This window comes from Carassius auratus, unplaced genomic scaffold (assembly GCF_003368295.1).
Source record: "Carassius auratus strain Wakin unplaced genomic scaffold, ASM336829v1 scaf_tig00016118, whole genome shotgun sequence".
Classification (NCBI taxonomy): domain Eukaryota; kingdom Metazoa; phylum Chordata; class Actinopteri; order Cypriniformes; family Cyprinidae; genus Carassius; species Carassius auratus.
This window is the reverse complement of record NW_020524647.1, coordinates 37,881-58,497: the sequence shown is the minus strand read 5'-3', so window position 1 is coordinate 58,497 and position 20,617 is coordinate 37,881. Positions and strand designations below refer to the sequence as shown.

Genomic DNA, 20,617 nt, shown 5'->3' with positions numbered 1-20,617 from the left:
TGCAAGCCTGTTTAAGGTTGTGTTTACAAGTAAGCATACTTGGTTACGTTAGGTGCGAATTTTGATTAATAATATGTTCTGTGATAAATAAATAAAACGCCATGTGGAATAGCCGATTGCTGACTGTCTTTCCTGTTATTGTTATCGCGCGGTGATAATTTAGTTGGATGATTGACGTTATTCATTGTCAGGAGTCACGACTTCTAGGTGCATTTAAAGGGGCCGGGGGCTGTGTCTGTCATGTGTGAGCCGCTGCAAACGGCTTTTAATTTTTGGTAACGCATGAGTACTCTAACGCGTTACTTTTATGAATAGGTAACGATGTATCATAACTGATTACTTTTAATTGATGGTAACGTTGTAACCTAACTAACTACTTTCCAAAGTAACTATACCCAACACTGCATGTGTAGCCTCGGCAGAGGCACTGAAATACACAATCTATGTTTCAATTAGAGGTGCAGGGATTGAAAAACAATTGTGCAAAACACGCATAGAAAGGGTTTTGTAGTGTTTGGCAGGACTGTTTGAACTGCATTGAATGCATTAAATTATACAGCATTTCTTTAAAACGCATTTACCAGAGCACCTGGGTAATCTGTCATTTCACTGTTTTGATCATTTTAAGACTGAATTGGATTGGAAATGTTTATTTTAGTTTTTTTTTTTATGGTGGTGCAAAAATCGCTATATAAATGCATGGCCAGTTGTTTCCAACCACTTGAAGTGGGCTCAGCAGGACAAGGTGAAGAGAGCCTGAGACCAGCGTTTATTTTTAGATTACCATACTTGTTGTCTTCAGAATGGTATGGAAGCCTGTTTCTGATTCACGCAACAGCCTCAAACTCACTTAAGAGTGACTGATTTGAATCAGACTCAATCTGTGAATCGTTTATAGCCATTAATGAGTTGAACTGGATATTTAATTTCAGTTATGTGTTTTTCAAAATTAACTGGGAATGAATCTGTTAGGTATAGTTTGTGAGATACATTTAAGAAACGCATTCACAACATTGTAGTAATGTAGAATACAGTTTAAAAGTCTGTAGAGTCAGTAGTTTCTTTTTTTTTTTCTTTTTTTTTTTTTTGGAAACATTTGGAAATTAATACAATTATTCAGCAAGGATGGAATAAAGTGATCCAAAATACAGTAAAGGCTTTTATATTGTTACATAGAAACCTACAGTATTTCAAATAAATGCTGTTTTTGAGCATATTATAATGATTTCTGAATCATCACGTGACACTGAAGAATGGGGTAATGATGTTGTATATTTCTGTAAAATATATTTAAAGAATATTTCTCATAAGTGCTACTTTATAGGCTTTGTCACAGTGATTAATTTATATCTTAAAATTATAGCTTTGTTTCCCATAATTTAGACATTTGCAACTGTATTTATCAAAACTGTGACTTAATTTCATTGACCTCTTTTTCTCTTATTGTGACTTGTCTCACAACCGATTTTAATCTATTTTAATCTTATTTTATACTTTAACTCAAGCATCCAAAGAAAAGCAGTAGAATCAGAATGCAGAATACAGAACAGTCCTAACAATTTTAATTGGATGATATTTGTGTTAAATGGAAAGTATTCACTCTGAATTTGTCAGATCAAGTGAACCTAGATTCAACTCTGTTTCCTGTCTAGACAGCAGTCTGAGAAGAATCACCTAAAGATCAGAGAAATCAAGGATGATAGCCCTGCATCTTGTCATTGGAGCCAAGGGAGAGGTGCGTCCCACCGCGGCTGTTTGTTCCTGTCTTGCTTCTGATTAGTGGGATTAGATCCTGCCACCAATGTGTATTCTGTGATCTGGATGGGGTTTAGCAGCTGCACAGAGCAGTTTATGGGCCTTAATACAACAGCGGTGCCATCTATCTAGTGGGTTGTGTAACTGTAAATGTTGTTTATGGATTGTTTAGTCAAGCAACAGCTGGAATTAGGCCTGTTTCACACATCCCGTGTCTGTGGCATGTACTTATTTGAACAGATTGTAGCACTAACACGTCCCAAAAGCACAACTGAGAGTAGAGTCTCCAATGAGCCTATTTTGGCCATATAAACCATTTTATCAATGCCATCTTGTGCAATAAAAGCTTTTGTGAAGAAGCAAACTATCAGAACAAACTACACATGATTTCTGAAGATTAATGTGACACTGAAGACTGGAGTAATGGCTGCTGAAAATTCAGCCTTGCCATTACTTGCCATTTTAATCAAACTAGATAGTACAGTTTGTAGACAAACTTTGATATTGGCTCAAGAAAGCCTAGTCTTAATATTTAAAACACAGTTTAACAAGCTGTACATTTAAAGAATTTAAGACTCAAAAGGTTTTATGACCTTGAAGGTTTTAAAGCCATCCAGTCTGTATATTGGATGGATGGGTTCGTGTAGCTGTTACTTGCAACCTTTTAGCATTCTCTATATATTTATGTTGACTTATTTCTAGCGTGCTTTAGCTTGTTATGAGAAGTTCTTAGTGTGGTCAAACATGTATCTTGTTACTAGCATGTTTTTCATGTTTCTAGGAGTTGCTAACATCTTGCTTTCATGCTTTAACCCATTGTTAGCATGTTTTAACATGTTGGTAACGTTGCATGATTTAACATTAGTAAAAGTTTGTATGTTTGTAGCATGGTTTAACACATTTATTAACATATTCACATATTTCATTTTTTTTACTGTATTTTTAATCAAATATTGCAGCTTTATTTCTCTTAGGTGTAACTTTTTGAATTAATAAGCCATCAATGAGAATTTGTTGTGCATTATAAACCTATTTATCAGCATAATCTTTTGTAATAAAGGCTCTTATGGAGAAACTTAATAAACTACACGTTTTATTTGACAAAATATGGCTGTCAGCTGTCAGCCACACAGAAACAACACTATCTATAAAAAAAGAAAATAAAATAAACTACATTTTAGAGTTTGGATTGCATTCTGTGCATATTCATAAGCATTTAGATGTAAATGTAAATACAAGCGTGCTGTTACACTACTAGAACACTAACATGTGTGCATGAAATACATGATTCAGTATGCATGATACAGGCATTAAATAATAATTGGCATACAGGAAAGTACAGAAAATAGTACTTTATAAGATTCTCCACATTCTTTAATGTTTTTGTATTTGAAAAAAACAAAAAAAAAACACGAGGTAAATGTTAATGGTTGAGAGGACTAAAGCCTGCGAGGGATTTAATTGCCATGTTCAGAGGCCTTAGCATCTTTGTTTTGCCCTAGAGAGTGCAATCTGCGAGCTGTGAACTTTCTTAAAAGCTTTCCTCGGAAGAGACAGCAGTAGGACATTGTCAACAGGAAAACAAACTAATAATTAGAAAGTTTCTGGTTTTAAATCTTTGTATGCATGCAACAATTACGTTTGAAAGGAGTTACAGTAAAGGCATTTTTTCGGTGTAAATGAAAATAAGTAATCTCTCACTGGTTTTTCTTGCAATGTATTTTAGAAAAAAGAGACAGACCTACATAAACACAGCAACCATCCTTATGATAGTAATTATTTTCAGTGTGTTGCTTGATGTAGATTGAGAGGCTTCACACAGAGATGTCTGTACCGCATGCCAACGCTCAGTATCTGCAGCAACATCCCATTTGCTGTTGTTGGAGCCTCTAGCAGGCAGGTGTTCCATCTCCAGATCTCTTCGATTGTTCTTTACACTTTTCACCTTATTACTATTGCATATATTTATCTATTTATCTAGTTGATTAATTAATCTGTCTCAAATCCAAGCAAGCCATGCAAATATTGATTGTCTGTCCTCTTGCAATTTCAAGTGGAAATGTGCCAGTTCTGGAAAATAATATCAGTAGCAATGCAGAATTATAATTAATGTAATATATCATATTGATGCTGTTTTGAACAAAGTAAAATGATTTTGAAACCATCTTAGCTTTATAGAGCTTTTTTTCTTATCAAGGTTCTGTAAAAAGTTTCTGAAGCTAAACTCATAGAGGATGACACTAGCAATGGCATCATGAACTTGTTTTATTCATTATTATTATTTATTTATTTATTTATTTTATGAATTAAATGGTCATTGCTTTTATGGTTGTCATGAACTGGAAATAGAGGAGTATTAATAGGACTTTTGCAAATATATATATATATAGAGAGAGAGAGAGAGAGAGAGAGAGAGAGAGAGAGAGAGAGAGAGAGAGAGAGAGACGGTTTCAACGGCAACAACATAAACAAATGTTACTGCGCATGAGCGCTTTTGTGGACATAACTTCCGGTAGACTTCCAAATAGAATCAATAACAACAGCCAAGTCCCTCTAGAGTAGATATTTTTTGATAACAAACGAAATGTTTGCTGCGTGGATCAGGCGGACTTAATGAAAATGCAAATTCATTATTTGCCAACAGGAGATGTTTTAAAGCATAGACATAAAGCGCGAGAAATAGAGGTTTCCCCAGTAACAGCTGTAAACGAAGCAGAGCTACGCTCACACGCTGCTTTTTCAGGCATATAACATGCAAGTCTTCCTTCAGAAATACAGCGATATAAAAACACCTGTGCCTCGTTTTGATATTTAAACATATAAAAGTAAGGAATTATTATTATTAAACGTGCAGTTAGTAACGTTACTTATGTTTATTCAATGAAGCCTTTTTGAAAAAAGATCAGTTTTAAAATTGTGGCGAGTCTCCAAAAATAAATAAATGTATGGGAAACACACCCCGCAGCACAAACATCTAAGCCCAACTTCAGCCTACTCATCACCTTGCCTTTAACTGCGTTTGTAGAAGGCACCGCAGCCAGACCGATATACACAACACAGACCGGAAGTTAACTTCGGTCCAGGCACGTGCGCCCGATGAACCGTCTATAATATATATAAATATATATATATATATAAAAAATATTTTACATTGTAATAATTTTTTACTGTATTCATGATGAATGCAAATAAATGGTGAGCATAAGAAATTTCAAAATCATAAAAATTCAAACTTTTTAATCAAAACGTGTATATACAAATTCATATTTTGAAAAGAATCATAATTTCGTTTAATTGTTTAGCATATTGAGGTTAAGTTGTAAGGTTAAAACAACTGTAAGGAATAGGTTTAATTTAATAATTATTAATGGAACACTTAATTCTCTGTCTGAGAAGGTACTTTCACAAAAGCAACAAACACAAGTAAAGACTCTAAATGCCTGCTGTATGCTCAATAGAAAGCAATTGAATAACGCATACTCAGCAGGCTTGACTCAATAAACATTTACAAAGAAAGCATCCGGGATCTTACTCAGCAGAACCGCCACAAGCTCCCCCGTCAACAAATCGATTTCAACAAACTTCTCCATTCTAACAAAGCCAATGTGGTACTTCATTTTCATCTACACGCCCTGTAAACACATCCACTTTTCTTATTAGCCAATCAAATTATATAATTTCTGTTGATTAAATGAGTAAAATACTTACTATCTCTAATGCTTTGTGCATGCTACTGTATGTAGTTAAGAAATAGCGTGTGTTGTACTCGCTATAAAAAAAAAAAATTAAAATTAGGTAATATCAATCAGCAACATTAGCATGTACCATTCATAGCAAAAACAATGAGGCAAATATGTTTTACAGTTAAATTTTACCCCAAAGGTGCTTTTATTTATGAGTTTACAGGGAAAAGCAATAGTGTGGAGTGTGACAGTGTACTTGTGGCTGTCATGCAAATTTGTGCAGAAAGTGAACATGATGCTAAGATGTGTCCAGAAACAGGTCTGGCAGCAGCAGGCCACCAAGCAACCCTGTTGAGTCTACATCTGGAATTGTGGTGAGCCATGAGTTATTAGTACAGCAGTGTCCTTATTTTGTTGCCCTCTGCAATAATAATGACAGCTCGCTCATGTGCATTTAGATTAGCATAGATTGTTTTCTCTGGCATTCTTTTCATTTTGGATTTGAATCCATGCAGAATGGGATCTGAAGCTATTCATTAAAATCACTCTCCGCTGCCTATTAGGCTATGAAGACAGTAACCAGAAATCGACAGAACATCGATATGATGTTGTAGAAGAAAATATCATTGCTCAGAGGTAGCGCTTTCATTGCTTAGGGGAAATAATAAAGTTGTGTTTATTGAATTATATTTTATATTAACTTTTCTCTGAAAAAATGTTTCCCTCATTCTTGCTTTTTCCTGTTTTATTCATTTATTCCTGTATTAATGTTCTTTGGTGGCTGCGGACTCGAGCAGCTGATGGTGAGATTGGTGGAGGATGTGCTGGGATGTTAGCGTCAGTGCACCTGTTAGCATCTCACATGGGAAACAAGCCTGAGGCAATTAGTCATCGTAATTAACATCACCTAAAACTAAAACAGGCGAAAGCCAAGTGGCAGTGGAGGACACTACAATTAGACCTGCTGTCAAAAGTCTACAATTAAAGCAGAGTCCTTGTGCCACACGACTCCAGTTAGCAGCACGCTGATATTTTGTAAGTGGAATTTTATGACATAATTATTTCAGAGACAAATCCTCTGTGTTTTATTATTTACCACTGATCACACAGACAAACAGTGGTGTATTTGTTGTTGCTTGGAGATTCTGTGTGGTTGGCAAGACCTTACTATTGTTTTGTATTGCTAACTGGCCCAAGTCTTTATTATAATCTGAAATAATAGCTTGGGTGTTGATATGCGGTATAGGATCTACTGAGTGGTTTCTATGGTGTTCTCTGTGGTTGCTAAGACATTGTGATGGGGTTCTAGTTGCTGGCACATTGCTATGTGGTTGCTAAGCTATTCTGATGGGTGTTCGGGGGTTGCCATGTGGTTGTCAAGGTTTTCTGGATGGGCAGTCTGTTTAGTTTCTAGAATATTCTGGGTGGTTGCTCTGGTGTTAATTTGCAGGCAAATTGCTATGTGGTGGCTAAGGTATTCTGGGCAGATGCTGGGCACTATGTGATTGGCAGGGTTTTCTGAGTGGTTTGGAGGGTGTTCTGGGAGGTTGTTAGGATATTACTTTTATGGTATTGTATTGCTTACTGACCCTATTTACAATGAAAGATAAATGCAAGCCATATTGTTTGTTTTCCTCTTTCATTGAAAGTATGAGTTCGTTTTGCACACCGAACAGCATTAGAAAAATAGTGTCACAAAACACACACCCACAGTTTGAGTTATCATTCATATCTAGCAAATGCTGGGGCTTGTTCAAATCCTTAAGCCTCCTGAGAACTAATAATAGTCATGCTTTATTTAGCAACAACAACCACTAATTAACTATATAGAGATAGATAGATAGATAGATAGATAGATAGATAGATAGATAGATAGATGTTTAAGCACTCTTTGCTGCTGTGACAAATATAAGAGTGAAAGTTATCAATTGCAAATATAAGCATTCAAAAATAAAGTCTTCAACTTGTCAGCCATTGATTCTCACATTTTTCTCCTGGCAGTAAGATGCATTTGCTACAACTTGGTCTTTAAATTCACCACAAAGAAAGTGCAATCCCAAAAGACTGGAACATAAATCCAGTTTTACGAGGGATGTTGAGAGCCTTTTCCAGCAGCATGGTGATAAAGCTTCTACTGAATACACCTTATCATATATAGACTGTGCACACACACACTGAACTGTGGTAATTTCCATTTCACACACAATCTCTCTTAATCTGCAGCAAATGGCTCCAGCATTTCTTCACCATGCTAATGTGAATCTCTATGTCTCTGTTTCCATGCAGTAGGCTGCTGTCAATGTCACACAACCCCTATTTACATCCTGTGCGGTCCGCAGTCGTATCCAGAAAGCGGTATTTAGAGCAACGCTGATTCCAGGAGGCCACAGGTACAGAGCTGTTATGGCTGACATGTTCTCACAAGTGAAGGCAAATGCTTCTATTGGTGGAAAAGCAGCTTCTGTGTGCATTGGAAAATGAGATAAGGCTATGAAACTGCCAACAGTGTTTTAAAATGTAATGAGTAAAACAGCCGAAGTGTCTTCAAAAAGCTTTTTTTTTTTTTTTTACCACTGGTTGAAATGGAAAAGACTAAGATTAGACCAAATGCAACCGGAAGATTACAGTTACACAAACCTGAACTCTTTAGGCTAAAGCAGTACAAGCTGATAAAATGGTTTATATGGAGGTTACAGTAGACTTCCCTCTAAGAAATCAATGAAGTCTCCATATCCTGCATGCAATAAACTTTTTTTTTTTATTATTATTATTATTCTTATTATTTAAAAATGCCTTTAAAGCAAATATGCTCTACTGACATTTGTCAAAAGTGAAATGTTCACGATTTTTTACAGCAGGTTTGTATGCAACATTAATAAAGCATGTTTTTTTTTTATTTACATACAGTAAATATTATTACAATTTAAAATAACTGGGTTTTTTATATATAGAACTCTGTTTAGAAATGATTGTGCAGTCTTTTTTATACAAGTTTCCTTTTCTTAACTGTTTTAAAACATTATAAATCAACATCAAATTTGCTTTTAATTATATTTGTATTTTTTATGCATCTGTTGTGACCATTTCAAATTTATTTAAAGTTCTTTTTATGTAAAGCATTTTTGATGTGCTTTATACAAACCTGCTTGTTAAAAGTACAAAAATCTCATTATCATTAGTGTTAAAACGTTTGTGCTGATTAATATTTGGGGGAAACCGTGAAAAGATTTTTCAGGATTCTTTAATGAATAGAAAGTTTAAAAGAGCTATTTTCCTTTTATTTTATTTTTTTACAACTGTTAAAGTCTTTGTCACTTTTGTTCAACTTAATGCATCCTCGCTGAATTAAAATTAGTGTGTATGTGTATATCCGTCCATCCGTAATGTTAGATGTTTGCCGAAACTGAATAGAGAACATAAACAACATGGAGTTCTCTGTTGATCTGCTGGGCTCTTGAAGGTTTTTGCAGGAACGGCCTGAGCAATAAACACAGCCATTAACTGGTTAATTGATTTTTCTGACATCACTATTTGTGACTGATTGATGGTAGGACAAAGACTGATGGGGAATCTCTGCAGGGGGCTCAAATAAAATCTATCTATTTCTAAGATCTATCTGGACTCCTGCCCAGATTCATTTCAGGCACATCTGATAATTGCAGGGGTCTTGATGAGAGATTATATCACGGTCACCATAAAGATTATAGGGTGCTTATCTTGTACTCTTGAAGAATTTCTTAGTACAAAGAATATATGGAGTCAGGGCGGTTAAATTATTTTATTTTGCTTTGCTTAAAAAGTACTGTTCCGTGTTCTTGTTAATATTTTTGTAGAAACTATTACATTTTGCATTCTTTGATGAATTGAACATTTTAAAATAGCATTTATTTAAAAAAAAAAATTGTGCATGTTTGCGGAATAAAAGAAATTTACCTTAGCAAATTTTTTTGCCATTAAATGCCTGTTGTAGATTTAATCATAATACAATTATAAATTATTTTGTGCCTACTACTTTAAATAATTGAGAAATAACATTATATAAATAAAATACTGATCTGAATGCTAAACATTTTATACTGAAGTCCTCCATGATTAAATTCAGTACAAACTATAACCGAGATGCAAGACAACAGCATCTGCATTTTTATGAAACGAGAGCATGAGTCAGAGATACACAGATGAACAGTGTTATTTAGGGTTCCTATAATAGCTTTGCTTTAAACAATAATTGTTATAGGGAAATAACACACTTTGAAATGTTGCGACCGACCAATAAAGAATTGAGTGTTCTGAATAAAGAAAAGTATATTCACAACTGTGCAAACCACAGACATGCACAATCTCAATCTTGATGGAGAATGCAAATGAGCGAACCTGACCTAATCAAATAATATAATGGAGTGACCCTTCTGATATGAAAGTGCTAACCCTGCAGGAGGCGACGTGACAGCAGGTTTGAGATCACAATTCATCTTGACTGATGTGGTGAAATCAGGCTAATTGAATTCAGGCATAAATCAGCGGGTTGTTTGAATGAGGCTGTCGTGATAGTAGCTGGCTGAAACCCAACACACATCTCCAGCTGTTTGAACATATGAAGTCAAGCATGAGTTCAGGTCTGCAGGATGAAACTGGGTTCTTGGCCATTTTGAGATGTCTTGCGTGCGCTGTAATGTCCTCTTGACACAGGATTAAAGTGACCCATATACACCAGAACAGATGGCAGGAACCGCTGCCAGATGACAGTCCTGGACAGATCAGGCTTGGAGCTGTTGTTGTCCAACTGTGCTGGTCTTGCACTGAAACTCTAATCAGCAGTCACTGATTTCCTTCGTATTAATTTCTTCTTTCCCTCTCAAGCCACCCTTACTAAAAAGAAGTTTATTCAAGTGTGCTGTATTATACTTCATATTATAAGTCTAAATATATTTGATCTATACTCCTAGAATCAGTGTTTTCATTTATTATATTGTAGAGGGAGCTAGTACACCTTCTGTATAGAATTTCAAAAAAAACGTTAAGAAAAAAGAAATGGCAGATAGTTACACATGTAATCTAACATGAAACGGCATCAAAACTGTAACGTTATGGAATGAAATGACTGAAGAGGTAATGATTACAGTCAAGCTTTGGGGTGTTGATCGACTCCATCTAAGGTTTGATTATCACTAAATGTTTTTTCTTTTTGTTCAAAATGTTATTTCTTAATTTTTTTTTTATTAAACTTACCCATATTAAAGTGTTTTTAAAAAAGAATGCATGAAGCTAGAACAAAATGTTTTTGTTTACAAGCAGATAACCTGTTCTTTCTTTGGATGTTTTGTATGTTCGGATATTCATATAACAAAATGTATACAAATTACAACCTAAATGGGAACATAGTAGTATACTTAAAGTATGATGTGGAGTTCCCTTATGTATGAGTATACTTGTAGTATAAAATGACTAAACTAGTAGTTTACTGAGACCATACAAAGTGTACAAAGTATTTAATTAGTAAACCAGTATACCTATAAGTTAAAGAGGTAAACTAGTTGTATACTCAAAGTTGCTACTATTATACTTAAAGTATACTTAAAAGTACACTTCTTTTTTTTTATACTAGAAAGTGGGCCAATTTAGTCCCAAATTGAACCCGTACACTTACAACTAGAACACTGAAATTTGTACTTGCTACATAAAGTATACTTAAAAATATACTTGAACTTTACTTATGTATTCTTAATAAAATAAACATGAAGTATACTACTTTTTGGTAAGGGCATCTCTTCTCATGGTGTTCTTTTGCCCAAAAATGCTAATGCTGCCTTCACATGCTATCAGAATGATCAATTATTAGTTGTTAAACCTATATAGTGCAGTTAATGCCGGCAGCCATATCACCCTGGAGCCCAAGACCAGTTTCCCACTGAAGCTAAGCAGGGCTGAGCCTGGTCAGTACCTGGATGGGAGACCTCCTGGGAAAACTAGGTTGCTGCTGGAAGAGGTGCTAGTGAGGCCAGCAGGGGGTGCTCACCCTGTGGTCTGTGTGGGTCCTAGCGTCCCAGTGTAGTGATGGGGACACTATACTGTCAACAAGCACCGTCCTTCAGATGAGACGTTAAACCGAGGTCCTGACTCTCTGTGGTCAGTAAAAATCCCATTTGCCCATTGGCCTCTGACCATCATGTCCTCCCTAACAATCCCCATATCTGCTGATTGGCTTCATCACTCCGTCTCCTCTCCACCAGTAAGCTGCTGTGTGGTGGGCGTTCTGGCAATATGGCTGCCGTCGCATCATCCAGGTGGATGCTGCACACTGGTGGTGGATGAGGAGATACCCCCTGACTATGTAAAGTGCTTTGAGTGTCTAGAAAAGCGCTATATAAATGTAAGGAATTATTATTATTATTATTATTATTAATGTTTATATGGTTACCAATGAATGGGCTGCTACATTATTACTATCAAGTCCAATGGATATAGGGAAGTAGGGAAGTTGAAAATATCCGATAGCACGTGAAGCTGCATCATGTTACTGCATTGGACTAAAACTTACTTTGCTTACACGGGGTATGAGTTTATGTATAAATTTGTTTAATTTTCATGCTTATGGGGATTTTTTTTTCACACCTTGTTATGTTGTGTTCTGTCAAAAATGACCAGCCTACAAAAAAATATATTACCAAATATTGGATAAAAATCTACTTTTCTATCAATTTTTCAATGTTTTCTTTCAAATAGCACTGGTATTGTATTTAGATTTTTTTTTTTTTCCATACACTGAAAGTCAGCAGGTCCTGTATCTTCTCCTGTGATATCCTCAAAACAAAGACAATCATTTGTGAGGTTGAGACATGACAGATTTGTCAATTTCTAAGATAAAAATCATTTTTTTAATCTTAAATCATTAACATAAATGTAAAAAACATGACAGAGAATCTGTTTTGATTACCTTTTATCCCTATAATGTGCATGAAAAGGGAAAAAAGGCTGTAAGCTTTTATTATTCAGGTTGTTAGAAGTAAAAAAGACCTTCCTTTTGTTTTTATTTGTTCATTTATGCACTGTATGTTTGCGTGCTTATCTTTATTATATTTGGTTATTGCCACGAGAATGGATGCTAATGTTTCCTCAATGTATGTTTGAAAATGTGGAAATGGTTATGTACATGCATATATCTGTTTTGTTTAATATAAAAGTGGTAAAATGAAGATGCATGGTGGCATTACAGTGATGTTGTTGATTCCAGCTGTATTTTAATGTACAACCTCATACGCTTGAAAGGAAAGAGCCGGCTGTCATCACAAACTAATGCCAGCTACTATGTTGTTATTTTCTGTGCTTATTATGTTTGGTGATATTTTTTTCCCCCTTTAGTTCTATATTCATATGTTTAAAATGAATGGATGTGTTTCTTCTGTCACTCAAGCCCCAGAGTGATTGTAGATTGTAGAAAGGATACATAAAAGGGAACATTATCTTGTCAAACACTCTTTGGCTAAGAAACCAATTGCATATGTGTATATATACACCTTTCTGTTACTGCGTGCTTCTAAATCCCAACTAGTCTGTATTCTTATAGCAGAATGTTAGGAGATCAGATAAGAAGTGGTTGGTTCAGTGCAAATGTGGAGTGGTAACCAAATATTGTAGGTTCAAATGTCAGGAGGGCAAAATAATACATTTTGAATATACAAAAGCATAAATGAAAAGCTGCAGTAAAACCTCCTCACCGCCATAGACGCCATAGAGATTGTGACAGTAAAACTCCGTGTTCAGCAGTTCCTGTTGGTAATTATTCAGGTTTGCAGTTCTTTCTGATTTTGCAAGGTTTTGACAGTAGTTCTGCAGTTGTTTGTAGCTTGTGATCGTTTCCCACATTTCCTGGACCTATTGACTTTCGACTTGGATTTGTTTGCTGGTTTGGATTGACTCTCTAGGATGGTTGCCCATTTGGTTTGGACTTTCAGTTTGGATTTACTCTGTTATCGTCTTTGATCTAATAGAGCTTAATTGATTCAAGGATTGTTTTTGAAAGTTTAGAGTGGTTTAACACTTAAATTATAGAAATGAGAACTGTTAAACTTGACCAGATGTGTATTAGTAAATTCAGTATTTTAATATTTTTTTAAAAGGTTTTACTTCTTTCCTTTATTAGCTCCACTGATAATGAATGAAAGTTACAACCTTTTTGTTAAGAGTAACAGTCCATTTTAAGGGAGCTCTTTTGTTCACTTCAGTCTTATTGTAAGAACAGAAGACAAGATAAACATGAAACAAGGATGATATTAACATCAGTTATAAATGGTAGATCAGACCTAGAGGACATTTGAGTTGAAGGGTAATTAATAGTTCCTCTGGATGGTCAAATCAATACAGGAATGATTATTTGCCCTAAAAGCTTACAGTGTGATCATAATTATATCACATTGACTTCTGAAGCAGCTGGTGGGTTTCAGGGGTTTTCCAGCTCTAATTAACCATGCGAACTCTGTAGCCCTTCCTCAGAGAGCATGTGGTGTCTTTTACCTTGTTTAAACTCATACTAGATGATGGCATCTTTCATGTTCTATTGACCTTGCATTGTGGATGTAGCATCAAGTTGATTTTAAGCATATTTTTCAAAAGTTCTGCAAATGTCTTTAGGGGTACAACATATATATATATATATATACCTGACATATATATATATATATATATATATATATATATATATATATAAGTTCATTATTTTTTCTATAAGCTGTTTATTTACATAATTCCCATGAAATTACAGTAGGAATTAGTCACAGTTATTTATTTTCTAGACTGCGCTGATAATTCTGAATATGTTTTAAGATTAGCCCTTCAAATGTCAATTGGCCTAAAAGTATAGAAGTCTGAAATCCCATGGTGGTTGGCAAAAGGCCTGTACTGAATTGACTGAGCAACACACATGAGAACTGTTGAGGCTGGCAGTACAATCTTTCAATCTCTGAGCTGCAGCTGATGCATTAATTATAGTGCATTGTGTGAGCAGATTCTGTTCATGCATGACTATAAATGTGTCTCTGCTGTCAGGGCAGCAATCTAAACATATCAATGATTTGTTCAACTAATTGGTTTTGAACAGGAGACATGTGACATCCATGGCTCTTGCACAATGGGTGGAATTATTGATATGGTTAATTATTTGATGGTGGAAGAAAGCCAGCAAGTTCATGCTGTTCTGCCTAACAACTCATTTTGTGATCCACGAATGCAGGTTTGGAATAACATGGAAGTGAGTACATTTGATAGAATTACATTTTTAGGTCAATTATCATTTCAATACATGTTCCTGACCTCATAAAAATTGTAATTTGTAATAATAATAATGATTTTTACAAACACGTTTTCAGAAAAAAATTAGATAAAATACAAAAGTTATCACTAGGACGTTACCTGACAGGTACACTTTTATACCATATTTACCCATAAAGGGTGCATATTAATACAAAGTTTTGTCATGAAACTCTAGATTGTGCAGGCTGATTTTAACTTTAACTGAGGTTTTAACTCATCCTTATTCACATGATGCAGCGGTTTTGGTATCTTTTCATTGATGTGCGCTTCAGAAACCCTCCACCTTCCCCAGCTCCACCTGTATAGATCTACTATGGGGGGATTTCATGTATGTCTCAAATGGGGGTTATTTCATGTTATGTGCAGCAGCAGTATTGACCAAGACCAGCAAGCCAAAACCAATTAACATTGCCATGCACTTTACAACGCTGAATTCTCTAAGAGTTGTCATGAAAGTACGTTAAATGGAGCATAACTTTTGAAAAGATACTGCCCCAGTGACAACAATTGTCCTTTTTATTGAGATTGCAGAACTATTTTAACTTTGTAGTGCTACTCAAACAAAGAAATGTCACAGTTCGAATCTTTTATCCAAATAAAGCCATACTTTTATTGCTACACAAAAAGGGATTTGAAAAAAGTTTTTTTACAACAAAAAAAGTGTGTGCTAACAAAACTTCATGGTTGAGCCTGTGATCCATGTGACAAAAAAGAACATTACAGCTGTCTTCAGAATTTCTGATATGCATGATCGGAGCCATTTACATCCCCTTTTGGGCTCTTTTTCATGTAGACCTGTGATTTCATTAGAGCCCTGATGCCCTGTAGGATGTAGCTGAGCTCACGATTGCAAATTATCATGTTGCTGAGCTCTGTAGAGCACAGCAGCCCGCTTCCCCACCAGATGTATGCCTCGACAGACTCTGAGTGCAGTCAGCTAGAAAACTACCAGCAGGTGTCTGCCTGAACCGCTGTGCTTGTGTATGAAAGTTTGTTAGAGAGACAGAGACCCAGGAGGAGTGAGAAAGAGAATGCGAGTCCTGCAGGGAGCCTGCGTTTCTCCATACTCCCTCAAGGCATCTGTCATCAGGGTACTCATGGGATGTAACAGCTCATTGTTTACCTCTTTGTTTGCATAACTCTCTCATAACTAACTGTTTTATGTAAAACCTGGGAGCAGGCTTCACTGTGCACCCTGAAAAACCATTTAGAAATTTTAATGGAGTTCATTTGTGAAGCGCTTCTACAGGCCATGGGCATCTTTGCATGAACGTTTGATCACAGCATCTGACAGCAGGCCTTTGTCTCCTGTTAACTGATTTGCAGTCTAAGCCGAATCCACACTTGTGTACGCACACAGAATGCCGACAACCTGCCTTGATTCCCATTGGATTATCCAGAAGTCAGACAAGCCTACAACTTAAATCACAAAGTACATGCAATCTCACAGGCATATTGCTATCATCTATAAGGCAGCAACTGCAATGCAATGAGAATGAAAAATGTTATATAATATACACTATTAATTTAAAAGTTTGGGGTCTATTTTTTATAATGCTTTTATTCACCAAACACTAATTGAATTTATCAAAAGTAAAGTATTCATATTGTTACAGAAGTTTCTTTACTTGAAATCAGTTCTGTTCTTTTGAACTTTCTATTCATCAAAGAATCCTGAATTTTTTTTTAACAAAATTCCCACAAATATTTTAAGCAGCATAAGTGTTTTTAACACTAATAATACATTTATCTTGATCACGATATTAGACTGATTCCATCATAGGAATGAGTTACATTTTAAAAGTAGATTTTTTTTTTTTAAACTGCATACAATTTCACATTAAAGTTATGTAATGTATTTTTTATCAAATAAGTCTTAGTGAGCATAAACAAAAACAATATAATAATATAATACATTTGTTTTTTGCTGTTCTAAAAAATTGGAAACAAAAAGGGTAAAATGATCTTGATATTTATCATTTTCAGATTATCAACTGAAGTAAAACTCAAATTTAAAAAATCCATTACACAAAAATAGTAATTTAAAACAGCTTGGCTTGGTTTTTGCTATGATATGGATTATCAGCTGTTAGACCTTTAATTAAGATGATTTAATTAAATGTTTTGTTTTCTTTACATCAAGAATAAGAATAATAATGAAATTTTATTATACTATTAGAACTATACACTCTCAGATAAAAAGGTACAAAGAGTACATATTGGTAACTTAAAGGTACATACAGTATTAATACTTAAAAGGTACAAAAAGATACCTTTTGAAAAGATACCACCCCTGTGACAGCTTTTGTACTTTTTTTTTCTGAAAGTGTATTTTACAATTCACAATGATCGCTAGTAGTACAGTTAATGTAATTCTATCCATCTGCAATTTTTGACGTTATGAAATACTATAAAGCTCTTGAAATGGAAAAACTTCCTCTTTCCAGTGATCATCAGTCCAGTCAGATAAAAAGTGCACATGAGGAACTTTTTTTCTGTCTGTCTGTTTGATTAGCTCACCTGCTGCCTACCAAGAAGCTCTAATATACCTGGAGAAAGCGATCTGTCAGCATTCCAATCCATCTCAATGGAAGCTGCTCAGCTCCACACCCCCCAAACCACAAAAGTCTGATTTTATTTATTTATTTATTTATTTTTAAGAAGACATCATGACTCTTTCTCTTTGTACCCTCATAGATTTAAACACCCTATGGTGCTTTTCTCCTGTACATCAGCTTTTTAATTCATATTTCTGTTTGAAATAAAAGCCTTTTTGGGGCATGTCATCACTAATCCCACTGTGTCTGACTTTTTTCCATCCACACCAGAATCAGAATAAGAAAGATCTTTAGTGCAAAGTATGTTTGCGCACACAAGGAATTTATTCTGGTGACAGAAATCAGTACAACCGAGACAACATCACACACACACACACACACACACATATTCAGTCATGCCAACAACTATTGGCACCCTTGGCAAATATGATCAAAAAAGGCTGTGAAAATTAATCTGTATTGTTAATCCTTTTGATTTTTTTTATTAAAAAAATTCACAAGAATGTATCCTTTCATTGGATAATAAGAAATTAATCTGAATCAACCGAGTCGCGAACATGCTCCGAAGTGCCGATCTGAATCAACCGAGTCGCGAACAGGCTCCGAAGTCCCGATCTTGAATCAACCGAGTTGCGAACAGCCTCCGAAGTGCCGATCTCAATCAACCGAGTCGCGAACATGCTCCGAAGTCCCGATCTGAATCAACCCGAGTCGCGAACAGGCTCCGAAGTGCCGATCTCAATCAACCGAGTCGCGAACATGCTCCGAAGTCCCCGATCTGAATCAACCGAGTCGCGAACATGCTCCGAAGTGCCGATCTGAATTCAACCGAGTCGCGAACAGCCTCCGAAGTGCCGATCTGAATCAACCGAGTCGCGAACAGGCCCGAAGTGCCGATCTCAATCAACAGAGTCGGCGAACATGCTCCGAAGTCCCGATCTGAATCAACCGAGTCGGCGAACAGGCTCCGAAGTGGCCGATCTGAAATCAACCGAGTCGCGAACAGGCTCCGAAGTTGCCGATCTGAATCAACCGAGTCGCGAAATGCTCCGAAGTCCGATCTGAATCAACCGAGTCGCGAAAATGCTTCCGAAGTCCCGATCTGAATCAACCGAGTCGCGAAAATGCCCGTAGTCCCGATCTGAAAATTCTGAATCAACCGAGTCACGAACAGGCTCCGAAGTGCCGATCTGAATCAACCGAGTCGCGGACAGGCTCCGAAGTGCCCAATCTGAATCATCAAAATAGCCCTACAGCATGAGGCTGCTACCAGCACACTTTACTTTTGGGATGGTCTCTGCATGTGGATGAGCAGATCTGGTTTCCTTCAAACATGATGGTTGGAATTGAGGTTAATTTTATTTATATGTTTGTTTATTTAACAGGAATAATACACTAGGCATTGTTACACAGAGACAACAAATGCCGTGTACATAGGGCATATAACATAAAGCTAGTTTGAAGCCCACATCCCTGGTCAGGGGCGGCCACACTAGACTTTCAACGTGCAAATTTTTTTCAGACGCCGCTGCGAATATGGCCGACAGTAGCATAAAACATCAGGCACCAAGGTTTCCCCTCAGTTATCACAACATGGATTCCGAAGTGCATGTATTGTGTCTTTTGTGTATGATGGAAAACATGCATCATGACTGCTTAAATATTGAAAAAACTCATGATTAAACAATATCAACGGGACAGAGAACTATAGTTAAACATAGCTTTGTTATGATTGCGCCATTCGAGTCGGTTTGTCAATTACAGATCTAAATGGGGCCTTTGTAAACCCAGATAAAGGGGGTGACGACAGTTTCAACATGGCACACAGATGGTTCAGAGCCTTCAGGACTTCCAGCTGTCCAAAAACCCAAACAAGACAATCAATTAAACAAGCATGCAGAGAACCCCTGCTGCATCGCATCAAAATAAAAGATGCTTTCGCCAGGCACAGCAGAGGACTAAATATTATACACAAAGGTCTCATTAATCTCGATTTTGTTTGTATTGTAGGAGGCAGAATGACCTTTAATAGAGACCAGCAGTGAGAGCAGAGTAATTAAACTGAGAATATGTTTGTTTATGTACGCCTCCCTGTCATGTGGGTTTATCAGGGTTTAAGTGAAATGTTTTTAATGTTCCAATACAGATACTTTGTGTCAGAACTTATATTAAATACCTTCCGAATTTAATTTACTGCTGTTTGATAAAATGTCATGCTGTAATGTTATGCCAAAATAGCGCAAAAAAAAAAAAAAAAAAAAAACACTTTCCTTCACTGCAGTTTACATGGTTTTACTAATAGAGATGAGTGGCCATCTTTATGAGCGAGTCACTGAAACATTGTTTCAAATTATTCTTTTAAAAAAACTATTCACTAAGGACAGGAAGACTTTGAATCATTTAGTGACAGGTGCCAGTCATTATGAGTGAATTATTTCAAACAATTGAAAAAAAAAAAAAAAAGACTATCCAAAAATGCAAATCTCTGAAGCATTCATTGAAGCAATTCGCTTAACATCACTAATTCAATCAGGAACGCAGCTTCTGTCTGTTGCTCCCACAGTCGGTGTGAAGTGTTGATTAGCTTTGTTTGAAAAAGTTTTCACTGACGAATCAAAAACAAAAATAAATTTTCAGTACTGTCTAAAACGTAAATTATTCATTATGAACTGCTGGTTCATTGAAAAAGGAATGTCACATTGTGCTGCTAACAGCTCTCTTGCTCATGTGATATTGCTTAATGGTAAATATTAATTATTAATTATAGAAATGTTTTGATATTTTTTTTATATTAATTCAACATAAATTATTAGCAAAATATGAAATTATAATACTTTATTTAAACAACATAGGAGTCTTTTATAATATCGCTGTTGCTACCGATTTGTGAGCAATGGCAATCTGTTATAGTGATTTTACCATGGTTAATGTGACTTTAACTGTATTAAAGTCACTGTAATAGCAAAAAAAAAAAAAAAAAAAAATATCCATTCTTGTTTAATAGAGGGGAAATGGAGAAAATGTTTGCATTTTGTTGATTTAAGAGTCCTTAGCATGTTTTCCTACCTCACACATACAAAAACATGTCAAATCGATTTCATTTGGCAGTTTCTGTGGCTGTCATAAAGCATGTGATGGAGAAGGTCTGATTATGGTAAAGCTGAAAATTGAAGTCAGAAAGTGTGTCTCTGGATCATCTTTCCAATAACAAAAAAATAACTCTGAGACATTCTCAACCGAGATCTCACCGTTTAAAAGTTGTGCAAGTGAGAAATGATTTCTTCCTGCTATTTTTGAGTCTTTTCTGACGTCCAC

The 20,617-nt window shown here is 35.8% G+C and overlaps 1 long non-coding RNA gene and 1 pseudogene across 1 annotated transcript; both read left to right on the top strand.

The window, feature by feature from the left end:
- The first annotated feature begins 6,388 nt into the window (after positions 1-6,388).
- Positions 6,389-17,528, top strand: LOC113075009 (uncharacterized). Its single transcript, XR_003280874.1, has 4 exons — positions 6,389-6,473; positions 7,440-7,557; positions 7,725-7,828; positions 17,260-17,528. It is a non-coding gene; the product is annotated as an uncharacterized LOC113075009 (long non-coding RNA).
- Positions 11,305-11,421, top strand: LOC113075010 (uncharacterized; annotated as a pseudogene).
- Positions 17,529-20,617: the final 3,089 nt, after the last annotated feature.